The sequence below is a fragment of the Notolepis coatsorum genome (assembly GCF_963971535.1).
Source record: "Notolepis coatsorum genome assembly, chromosome: 8".
Taxonomy (NCBI): Eukaryota; Metazoa; Chordata; class Actinopteri; order Aulopiformes; family Paralepididae; genus Notolepis; species Notolepis coatsorum.
This window is the reverse complement of record NC_140172.1, coordinates 90,170,928-90,183,019: the sequence shown is the minus strand read 5'-3', so window position 1 is coordinate 90,183,019 and position 12,092 is coordinate 90,170,928.

Sequence of the window (12,092 nt, the reverse complement as noted above, 5' to 3'; positions counted from 1 at the left end):
GATTTATAAATGGCCGTACTTTAGCTATGTTTCTAAGGTGGAAGAATTAAGTTTTTGTCAACTTTTTGATTGTGATTTAAAGCTTGGGTCTGAGTCTACCATGACACCAAGACTTAACTCACTCAAATACAGTTAGCAGCTGGATAGACCACAGATGGAAATTAGCTTCTGCTAAATCTGGTGCAAACATATTTTCATGTAACAATGATGAATTGTAAAAAAAAAAAAAAATCTTTTTAAATAGATTCAGGGCTTTTCAGAATACATCCGGGGCTTGAGCCCAGGTAGCCACCCCCTAGCTCCGCCCCTGCATCACACACTGTTCTCAGTATACTCTCGTTTCCCTCATCATACTGTGGTAAACCTACTGTCTTCATCACACACTGTTCTCAGTATACTCTCGTTGCCCTCATAATACTGTGGTAAACCTACTGCCATCATCACACACTGTTAGTGGAGGTTTCTCTATGACAACACGTGAAACACAAATTCACTCATAATTCATAATAATTATTAATTTACATATATATATATTTTTTTTTTATTATTATTATTATTTTTTTTTATTAGAAACGTTTTCCTATGCCAGTGCATTTTTTTTCTTCAAAAATGGCCAAAATTGACAGCTCTGAGCAGGCCTGCACTGCAGTAATGACTGCAGTAATATTCGTGCAGAATATCTGCACAGGTTGACCCATTTTAAATAAATAATAAATAATAGCCAATCAAAATAGGCTATTAACTTCATCTAAGCACGGACTGTGCAGTTAAACTCTTGCCATTGAATGGAGGATTGAATGATTGACAGCCTTGACAATCCAATAATACACGGAGGATGAATGATTGGCAGCCTTTGAAATCCAATCAGAGTCTGCCTGGTAAAATACATGCAGAACTGCAGCTGGACTGGCGTCAGTGTTCTAGTCAAAGTTGTGTTCCATCATCTCATGTGTGCATTTTGCCTGAAGAAGAACATTAATTTGCCTAATATAATCATTCATATTTTAAGATCTTTATTCACTTGTTCACTTATTGTTGTGCACTGGATGATATATATATATTTTTTTTTATCTCAGTTGAAGACTATAGTGTAGTTGACGTGAACGTGCCATCTTGGACTGTGAAGGCAAGCTAACTTGTAGCTAGTAGTTTACAGTACAGCTGTAACAACACACAGTAGGCTAAATTAAACTTTGCGCCAACATTAGGACCGAAGTATAAACCAGCAACTGAGCAACATGAAGAAGTGGACTTATGCACCTGGATCAGAAAAAAGTAAGTTGTAGTGTTTGTAAAACGAAAGCCTGATTAGCCTGGATGCTAACGTTAGCTAACTGTTTAGAGAACAATACTTGTAGTAGACTTGATTAAGGGATTGAAACGTTGTTAACTTGGCTATGTCACACATAAACACAATGTAATGTATCACGTTGGCTGCTGGCTGCTAATGCAGCCTGCAGATAATATTTGCATGTGCACTGTGTTAGTGTAAATGAATGAATGTTGCCGCTAGCTTGTGGCTAGGCTAGCGTTCTTTGCTAATGGCTAACGTTAGCTAGCCGAATAGTTTAGAGACTTGATTAAGGGATTGAAACATTGTTAACTTGGCTATGTCACATATAAACACAATGTAATGTATCACGTTGGCTGCTGGCTGCTAATGCAGCCTGCAGATAATATTTGCATGTGCACTGTGTTAGTGTAAATTAATTAATGTTGCCGCTAGCTTGTGGCTAGGCTAGCGTTCTTTGCTAATGGCTAACGTTAGCTAGCCGAATTGTTTCGAGACTTGATTAAGGGATTGAAACATTGTTAACTTGGCTATGTCACATATAAACACAATGTAATGTATCACGTTGGCTGCTGGCTGCTAATGCAGCCTGCAGATAATATTTGCATGTGCACTGTGTTAGTGTAAATTAATTAATGTTGCCGCTAGCTTGTGGCTAGGCTAGCGTTCTTTGCTAATGGCTAACGTTAGCTAGCCGAATTGTTTCGAGACTTGATTAAGGGATTGAAACGTTGTTAACTTGTCTATGTCACATATAAACACAATGTAATGTATCACGTTGGCTGCTGGCTGCTAATGCAGCCTGCAGATAATATTTGCATGTGCACTGTGTTAGTTGTGCTGCCTAAATTAATGAATGTTTGCCGCTAGCTTGTGGCTAGGCTAGCGTACGTTGCCGATACACGGCTGATCTAGTGCCTCTGTGGAGGAAGAAGTAAACATTGCCAGGCATTCTGGTTATATATCGTATTTGCATCGCGTCCCGCTCTGAGCCTTACGAGATACTTCTATCTCCTGTGATACTTAATGTATCTCCCACGAATAAAAAACACATGCACCCCACCTGTATGGGGCCCCGCCCCTTACGGTGGCACCACCCATATAACCATGACTCTGGTCATGAAACACCCTTCCTCTGTTTTCGTCCCAGCGTATTGGATGCGTGCACCATACGAGACTAGCAGAATGAAAAGATTAAGGAAGATTAATAATGTTGGAAGCTTACCGGAGGTTGCTGGCCCCTGGCATCTTCGACGCATGTTTTCGGCGACACGACGGGCCTGTGTTGATGTTCCTCGTTTGATGACTGCACATCGAGGTTCAGCTGTACAAGGCTGGCTGTTGGGCCAGCTTGTACTCAGGTAGGCCCTGTGTCTTCAGGCATGGGTATTAGTGTTAGTAATGCTGGTTTGTTTTGTTAACACAACCATGTTGTGTGTTGGCGCCGGGGGCAGGATGGTTTGGTGAACGTTCTCTGCAGGGAACGGTTTCCAAGCTGTCTTGGGCGTGCTGCTAAAACATCTGAAGCTATGCTACATGCTATCGCTACTGCCGCATGCTATTACTACTGCTAATTGCTATGCTGTTTTAATGTCTCCGCCGTGAGATGTTGTCACTCTCCCGCCTCTTGCCCGGTTCATCAATGAAGGTCAGTCGGTAGCTGTTGTGGGGCTTTTTGAGTTCTATTTACCTTTTCGGGTAAATGGGTTGACAACGGGGTAGGTCGTGGCTAGGTTCCTAGCCAGGTATTTTACCTTGTGTTCCGGCGGGGTTTGTTGAACGGTGTTCCCATCTGGGTTGGCGTCGGGTAGTGGGGCTATGGGTCCAGCCGACATGATAAACATGTTGCGTGTCTGTGCACAGGCAATTGTTGTCTTGGGTCCCACATTGCCTGGCGTTAGGCTGCAGTAGTATAAGGGCAGGGCCGCCTGGGAGAAATGTGAGGCCCTGTGCGTTTTTAGACGCGAGGCCCCCCACCTCCTGGGGCGGCCCTGTGTAGGGGGCTATTGTTTCGTTTTGTCACTCTGCTATGAGAAGGTCTGTCTTGCTACAGCTTTCTCTCCTCTCAAACCATTCATACTGACGGTCAATCGGTATACTGGGGGAGTAGTGCGGGGGGGGGGCTTTGTTTACCTTTTTTGGTAAATGGGCTAAACTAGGGCTGGTGTTCTGTTGTGAATATTTTGAATGAAGACGGGTCTGGTCCGTCTCCCCTTAAACTTTGTGTGTATGGGTTTGCTCATTCTACAGTTTTTTGTGGTTTAGCTCTTTTATTCATTTAACCCTTTCATGGTGCACACCACAGTGGAGGGTGCTGTTTGCAATCACCACTGGTGCTCCATGTTAACGTCAGTCCTTTGTTTTTGATATATTGAAACAATGCCCCGCCCGGCCGACACCATGGGTGGGTCGGCCTGGCGAGTGGCTGGTGGGCTGTTAAGGCTTGTACCGCCACGGTATGGAATTGGCAACGATTGGAACTGTGTTCGAATTGCTGGTTTTTTCTATTAAAAAAATGGTGTCTGGTGGAGGGGCCTTGAGGGCCAGCCGACGTCGACACATCGCGCGAGGTTGTTGACGTTATTAGCTTTGACCCAGCCGCAAGCTATAACCGCTCAGGGTTCCCCTCTCCGCAGGGGATTTTGGTCTTCTGCTGGAGCGCGGGCGGTATTGTCCTAGGCCCTACACCGCCTCACACCGCGCAGCCAGAAGAAGAGAGAGCACGGCCTCGTCAGCGGCGATGACGGGGTCCTCGACAGGCGGCCATGTTTTTCCCCCGCCAGAGGTATCCTGGGCGTTGATTCGACAGGTGTCCACAAAGCCGACAGCCTTGGCGGCCGAGGGATCGGCCATGTAGGATGGGTTCGGCTTGAACAAACAAGCCGTCACCGTCCTGCCGCGAGCAGCCCGCTCTCCGATCACTCCCTTCCCCAACACCAGCGGAAGAAGTGGGCTCTGATTGTTTCCTTTGGCTGCGGGCCGCGTGCCTTCGTTGATGCGCGGGCGGCCCCCCTTTTTTTCGCTTCTCATGGGGACAGGGGCTGACACCCAGTTGATGGCTGAGCCTGATTGGCAGCCTTTGAAATCCAATCAGAGTCTGCCTGGTAAAATACATGCAGAACTGCAGCTGGACTGGCGTCAGTGTTCTAGTCAAAGTTGTGTTCCATCATCTCATGTGTGCATTTTGCCTGAAGAAGAACATTAATTTGCCTAATATAATCATTCATATTTTAAGATCTTTATTCACTTGTTCACTTATTGTTGTGCACTGGATGATATATATATATTTTTTTTTATCTCAGTTGAAGACTATAGTGTAGTTGACGTGAACGTGCCATCTTGGACTGTGAAGGCAAGCTAACTTGTAGCTAGTAGTTTACAGTACAGCTGTAACAACACACAGTAGGCTAAATTAAACTTTGCGCCAACATTAGGACCGAAGTATAAACCAGCAACTGAGCAACATGAAGAAGTGGACTTATGCACCTGGATCAGAAAAAAGTAAGTTGTAGTGTTTGTAAAACGAAAGCCTGATTAGCCTGGATGCTAACGTTAGCTAACTGTTTAGAGAACAATACTTGTAGTAGACTTGATTAAGGGATTGAAACGTTGTTAACTTGGCTATGTCACACATAAACACAATGTAATGTATCACGTTGGCTGCTGGCTGCTAATGCAGCCTGCAGATAATATTTGCATGTGCACTGTGTTAGTGTAAATGAATGAATGTTGCCGCTAGCTTGTGGCTAGGCTAGCGTTCTTTGCTAATGGCTAACGTTAGCTAGCCGAATAGTTTAGAGACTTGATTAAGGGATTGAAACATTGTTAACTTGGCTATGTCACATATAAACACAATGTAATGTATCACGTTGGCTGCTGGCTGCTAATGCAGCCTGCAGATAATATTTGCATGTGCACTGTGTTAGTGTAAATTAATTAATGTTGCCGCTAGCTTGTGGCTAGGCTAGCGTTCTTTGCTAATGGCTAACGTTAGCTAGCCGAATTGTTTCGAGACTTGATTAAGGGATTGAAACATTGTTAACTTGGCTATGTCACATATAAACACAATGTAATGTATCACGTTGGCTGCTGGCTGCTAATGCAGCCTGCAGATAATATTTGCATGTGCACTGTGTTAGTGTAAATTAATTAATGTTGCCGCTAGCTTGTGGCTAGGCTAGCGTTCTTTGCTAATGGCTAACGTTAGCTAGCCGAATTGTTTCGAGACTTGATTAAGGGATTGAAACGTTGTTAACTTGTCTATGTCACATATAAACACAATGTAATGTATCACGTTGGCTGCTGGCTGCTAATGCAGCCTGCAGATAATATTTGCATGTGCACTGTGTTAGTTGTGCTGCCTAAATTAATGAATGTTTGCCGCTAGCTTGTGGCTAGGCTAGCGTACGTTGCCGATACACGGCTGATCTAGTGCCTCTGTGGAGGAAGAAGTAAACATTGCCAGGCATTCTGGTTATATATCGTATTTGCATCGCGTCCCGCTCTGAGCCTTACGAGATACTTCTATCTCCTGTGATACTTAATGTATCTCCCACGAATAAAAAACACATGCACCCCACCTGTATGGGGCCCCGCCCCTTACGGTGGCACCACCCATATAACCATGACTCTGGTCATGAAACACCCTTCCTCTGTTTTCGTCCCAGCGTATTGGATGCGTGCACCATACGAGACTAGCAGAATGAAAAGATTAAGGAAGATTAATAATGTTGGAAGCTTACCGGAGGTTGCTGGCCCCTGGCATCTTCGACGCATGTTTTCGGCGACACGACGGGCCTGTGTTGATGTTCCTCGTTTGATGACTGCACATCGAGGTTCAGCTGTACAAGGCTGGCTGTTGGGCCAGCTTGTACTCAGGTAGGCCCTGTGTCTTCAGGCATGGGTATTAGTGTTAGTAATGCTGGTTTGTTTTGTTAACACAACCATGTTGTGTGTTGGCGCCGGGGGCAGGATGGTTTGGTGAACGTTCTCTGCAGGGAACGGTTTCCAAGCTGTCTTGGGCGTGCTGCTAAAACATCTGAAGCTATGCTACATGCTATCGCTACTGCCGCATGCTATTACTACTGCTAATTGCTATGCTGTTTTAATGTCTCCGCCGTGAGATGTTGTCACTCTCCCGCCTCTTGCCCGGTTCATCAATGAAGGTCAGTCGGTAGCTGTTGTGGGGCTTTTTGAGTTCTATTTACCTTTTCGGGTAAATGGGTTGACAACGGGGTAGGTCGTGGCTAGGTTCCTAGCCAGGTATTTTACCTTGTGTTCCGGCGGGGTTTGTTGAACGGTGTTCCCATCTGGGTTGGCGTCGGGTAGTGGGGCTATGGGTCCAGCCGACATGATAAACATGTTGCGTGTCTGTGCACAGGCAATTGTTGTCTTGGGTCCCACATTGCCTGGCGTTAGGCTGCAGTAGTATAAGGGCAGGGCCGCCTGGGAGAAATGTGAGGCCCTGTGCGTTTTTAGACGCGAGGCCCCCCACCTCCTGGGGCGGCCCTGTGTAGGGGGCTATTGTTTCGTTTTGTCACTCTGCTATGAGAAGGTCTGTCTTGCTACAGCTTTCTCTCCTCTCAAACCATTCATACTGACGGTCAATCGGTATACTGGGGGAGTAGTGCGGGGGGGGGGGCTTTGTTTACCTTTTTTGGTAAATGGGCTAAACTAGGGCTGGTGTTCTGTTGTGAATATTTTGAATGAAGACGGGTCTGGTCCGTCTCCCCTTAAACTTTGTGTGTATGGGTTTGCTCATTCTACAGTTTTTTGTGGTTTAGCTCTTTTATTCATTTAACCCTTTCATGGTGCACACCACAGTGGAGGGTGCTGTTTGCAATCACCACTGGTGCTCCATGTTAACGTCAGTCCTTTGTTTTTGATATATTGAAACAATGCCCCGCCCGGCCGACACCATGGGTGGGTCGGCCTGGCGAGTGGCTGGTGGGCTGTTAAGGCTTGTACCGCCACGGTATGGAATTGGCAACGATTGGAACTGTGTTCGAATTGCTGGTTTTTTCTATTAAAAAAATGGTGTCTGGTGGAGGGGCCTTGAGGGCCAGCCGACGTCGACACATCGCGCGAGGTTGTTGACGTTATTAGCTTTGACCCAGCCGCAAGCTATAACCGCTCAGGGTTCCCCTCTCCGCAGGGGATTTTGGTCTTCTGCTGGAGCGCGGGCGGTATTGTCCTAGGCCCTACACCGCCTCACACCGCGCAGCCAGAAGAAGAGAGAGCACGGCCTCGTCAGCGGCGATGACGGGGTCCTCGACAGGCGGCCATGTTTTTCCCCCGCCAGAGGTATCCTGGGCGTTGATTCGACAGGTGTCCACAAAGCCGACAGCCTTGGCGGCCGAGGGATCGGCCATGTAGGATGGGTTCGGCTTGAACAAACAAGCCGTCACCGTCCTGCCGCGAGCAGCCCGCTCTCCGATCACTCCCTTCCCCAACACCAGCGGAAGAAGTGGGCTCTGATTGTTTCCTTTGGCTGCGGGCCGCGTGCCTTCGTTGATGCGCGGGCGGCCCCCCTTTTTTTCGCTTCTCATGGGGACAGGGGCTGACACCCAGTTGATGGCTGAGCCTGGGTCTGTCCGTGAGAATGTTGTGCTGTCAAGCGGCTCCCACACCTTGAACTGTGTTGGTTGAGCCTGGTGTTACGTCTGTCAACTTAAGTGTTGTCAGCAGGGGGGCTCGAAACCTTTTGAGGCACACAGTGCGGGCTTCCCCGGCCTCGCCTTCGCCAGGCCAGGTATCATGTTGGTGCCTCCCACTCCTGAAATATTGGCAAGTGGTCGCAGCTCACATGGTTTGGGGTGGTAGTAATATCACTGCAGGGCTACGGTGTGTAGGAACCCATGGGGGCCTTACACCTTGCATGTCCGGCTGCAGAACAACTCCTTCAGCATGTTCTGGAGGGGTGTTCAGTGGGGGGGCTTTTTTTCATCGGAAGCCCCCCGTATCAGATCGGCCCTTTCTGTCGGGGTTCCCCCTTGGGTGCGATTGCCTCGTGGGTGTGTCAGGGTCAGGTGTTCCGACACGGAACGCGCTCCTCGCACGGTTCCGGGGTTGTCTACGCACAGAGGGGGGACCGGGCCAACTATCTACAGTTCCTGGCGGACCTGCGCCACGTGACGGCGGGTGCGTTGGGAGTGTCGTCACATATGACTACGGCAGTACCATATGTCGAGGTAGATGGAGAGAACAGTGAGGCGGGGACTTGTGTTTACACAACCCCACCCGTTTTCAGGTTTGGTACAGACCCTGTTGTCGGGGTCTCCAGCAGGGACAGCTCTGGTCAACGAGATCCAATCTCTGTGGACGAAGCAAGCCATCGTCGTGGCGTTCTCCTCCCGGTGTTCTCAGCCCGAGAAGTCGGGAGGGAGGGGTGTAAGACCCAGGCTGGACCTGTCCCATGGGAAGGTTCAGCATTTTTTGGATCGTCTCCTACCTGTTGAACACTGTCAGGTGGGGGTCTGGTTCTCCTCCATAGACCTGTAGGATGCGTATGCGCATCCCCGATCTTCCATCCTAGGGCTTACCTACGCTTCCTTTGTAGGGTTAGCGTATGAGTACCAGAGGCTGCCGTTCGGTTTTCTCTGGCTCCCCGCATCTTCACCAAGTGTGTGGAGGCCGCACTGGGGCCTCTGCGTCGTCCGGGGTTACGGAGTGTTCTGCCCTGATGACGTTCTGGTCCTTCGCGGTCAAGGTGGATCGTCAGGTCTCATACCAGGCAGGTCTCTACCAGCCTGGGGTTGCTGTAGACTGGATGTAGAGTATTCCTCTTCCCAGTCAACGGTTGGAGGGCTATGGGCATCCATCTCAGAGCGTGTTGTCAACACGCTCGGGAGGTTCCGTCCTAGGACGGTTACGGCGCTGTCTCACGTCGCGTTTTCACCGACGCCTCCCTCGCTGGTGATGCGTCGGGCCAACGCAGTAGGGGGCAGCTGGCAAACCATGCTGCCCGGTCTGCGCTACGTTCAATGTGTTGGTGTTGAAAGCGGTCCTTCTGGTCCACAAATGGTGTTGATCAGGACGGACGATACGACGTCAGTGTCGTGTATCGACAGACAGGGAGGAGTACGCTCCCCCTGTCTGCACCAGGCGGCGGGCGGCTGGCTATGGGCGTCCTCCATCTGCGCGGCCTGAGGGCTCCCCACATCCCTTAGGATCCCATCTGTTAGGTCAGTTGTTGGGACGGGTACGTTGAGGGGCGCAGGTTCTTGATCCTGATGGTGTTACCATCTGGAATGCGCATGCTCCCTCCACTGTCGCGCTTACGCGGGCAGATGACGTATGTTCCAAGTGTGGTGTAAGGCGGGGGGCCGGGACTCAGTCTCCTGCCCCCTGGATGCTGTCCTTGGTTACCTCCAGTCTCTCCTTGATAGACTGTCGGCTTCGACCGTGAGGGTATATGCAGCAGCTATATCCTCCTATCATGAGGGGTTTGAGGGGATGTCTTGTTCAGCCACCCTCTTGTGAAGTGTTTCCTGCTTGGCGCTCGACGCGTTGAGCCGGTGCAACGCTCCTTGGCTCCGACTTGGGATCTTCAATTGGTCCTCGGTCGGTTGTCCTTGGCCCCGTTTGAGCCGCTCGAGCAGGCGCCGTGGGGACAGCTGTCCTTCAGGACCGCGTTCCTTCTGGCTGTCACTTCCGCTAAACGCGTAGGTGAGCTCTGTGCTCTCTCGGTACGTCCAGAGTGCCTGTCTTTTCGGACCGATTGCGGTGTCACTCTGCGACCTGATCTTGCTTTCGTGCCTAAGAATATCCGGAGTTCCTTCCGCTCCCGGGATATTGTGGTTCAGGCGTTTCGTCCTCCTCCTCACACTAGTGAGTTAGATGCGGGCCTTCACTTGTCATGTCCAGTCCGTGCTTGGGGATTTACCTCAGCCGTACTCAGGATTTCAGGGTTACCGTCCAGCTTTTTGTCTGTTACGGTGGGGCTCGTGCTGGTAAGGCACTGTCGGAGCAGCGCCTGTCCCATTGGTTGTGCGAGGGTGTTACCCGCTGCTACACGTTGGCTGGGCAGGATCCCCCTGGGGGCGTCAGGGCGCACTCCACTCGTGGGGTGGCTGCCTCTGCCGCTCTCCTGGGTGGGGCCTCGGTGGAGGCCATCTATGCTGCAGCTTCATGGTCCTCCCCGGGCTCCTTTGTAAGGTTTTTCCTCATGGACATGACCGGGGGTTCTGTCTCCCAGGCGGTTCTGGGGTCTGTGGCCTTTCCTGCTTCCCGTCCTTTGGTCGGGTAGCAGGAGTGTATGGGTATGGGCCACAGTGTGTTGAGTCACACGTGGTTCCGCCTGTACGGTGTGTTCAAGGGGTTCTAGTTTCCCTCTTGTTCGCATTCAGGTGGAGTTGACTGCGCCCCCCCTTCATTAGGGAGGATGGGGTGACAGGGCTCCCCGCACCCCTTGATGTGGGCTTACGGGTCCTCAGGGGGTACATCTGTCGGGTCTCGCGCCCGCTCTTCCCCATTATCTCGTAAGGCTCAGAGCGGGACGCGATGCAAATACGATATATAACGATAGGTTATGTAGATAACCTAGTTATATTAGTATTGGCTGAGCATCCCGCTCTGCGCGGCCCTGAGTTCCCTCTTGAGGGATCTTTTCCTGGGACGGGTTTTGGCGAGGAAGGGTGTTTCATGACCAGAGTCATGGTTATATGGGTGGTGCCACCGTAAGGGGCGGGGCCCCATACAGGTGGGGTGCATGTGTTTTTTATTCGTGGGAGATACATTAAGTATCACAGGAGATAGAAGTATCTCGTAAGGCTCAGAGCGGGACGCTCAGCCAATACTAATATAACTAGGTTATCTACATAACCTATCGTTAATGTAGTCATTGTAGTTCTCCCTCTTTTCACCCACAGTTAACACTTTCAGTGCCACGAGGTGGCGCCAGAGTTAGCGCTTGAATGCCACCATCAGCGCCAATGTTATCGTTAATATCGCCTAATCTATGTTTTAAATTATGGCTATGTGTCTAATCTGCCCGTCGCTTATCAAAGAATCCTTTTCCAGTCAGTGCTGTCAAGGCAGATTGTTTTTTTATCGCTTCATTTCCGTTTGAGAGCATTTTGAAAAGCACCCGTTTTGAGGTAAAAAACAGTCCATTCTGGGCCATTCTATGATAATCGTCTTTTACTGGAATATTCCAGAACGTTGATATTTGTCGGCCTATTTATTAATCGTTTTCAAATAAACGCTAGATGATCAATATTATACGTACACGCACGCCCATTCGAGCCGCGCACGGATAATCGCCGCGTTCATTTCCTCTTGGATTTTTACAGTGAAACCAATAGAGGACATTTCACAAAACAGCTTATATCTTCATCAAAATGAGTCTGATTATCCTAACACTGATAACATAGATTCCTTACCTGACATCAGATGGTATCCAACTGGTATATTCCAATTCCTGATCACCATTCGAAAAAATCGATAAGTGTATAGATCCAACGTGATACAGTAGAACACATGATTCCGCGGGGCTCAGAGGCTCCAGAATGAACTCTGATAACCCCGGCTGCATCAGTGGACTGGAAAATGTGGAGTACAGGATTTTTTCCCCCATCCATTTTCATTGAGTCCATTCCAAAATCCCTTATGTCATCTGGGAGACGATAGGGGGCGCTTTTTTCTACATCTGATCGCCGGCGGCGATCAGACTAGGGTAGGGTAGCCTCGCGTGATGCAATATGATTTCAGATCGCTAAAAAAAAATATTATATTCCGAGAAATCTCGTGAGTGGCTTTCAATGAGATATTAATAAATCCGAGAAAACTCTTGAGTGGCACT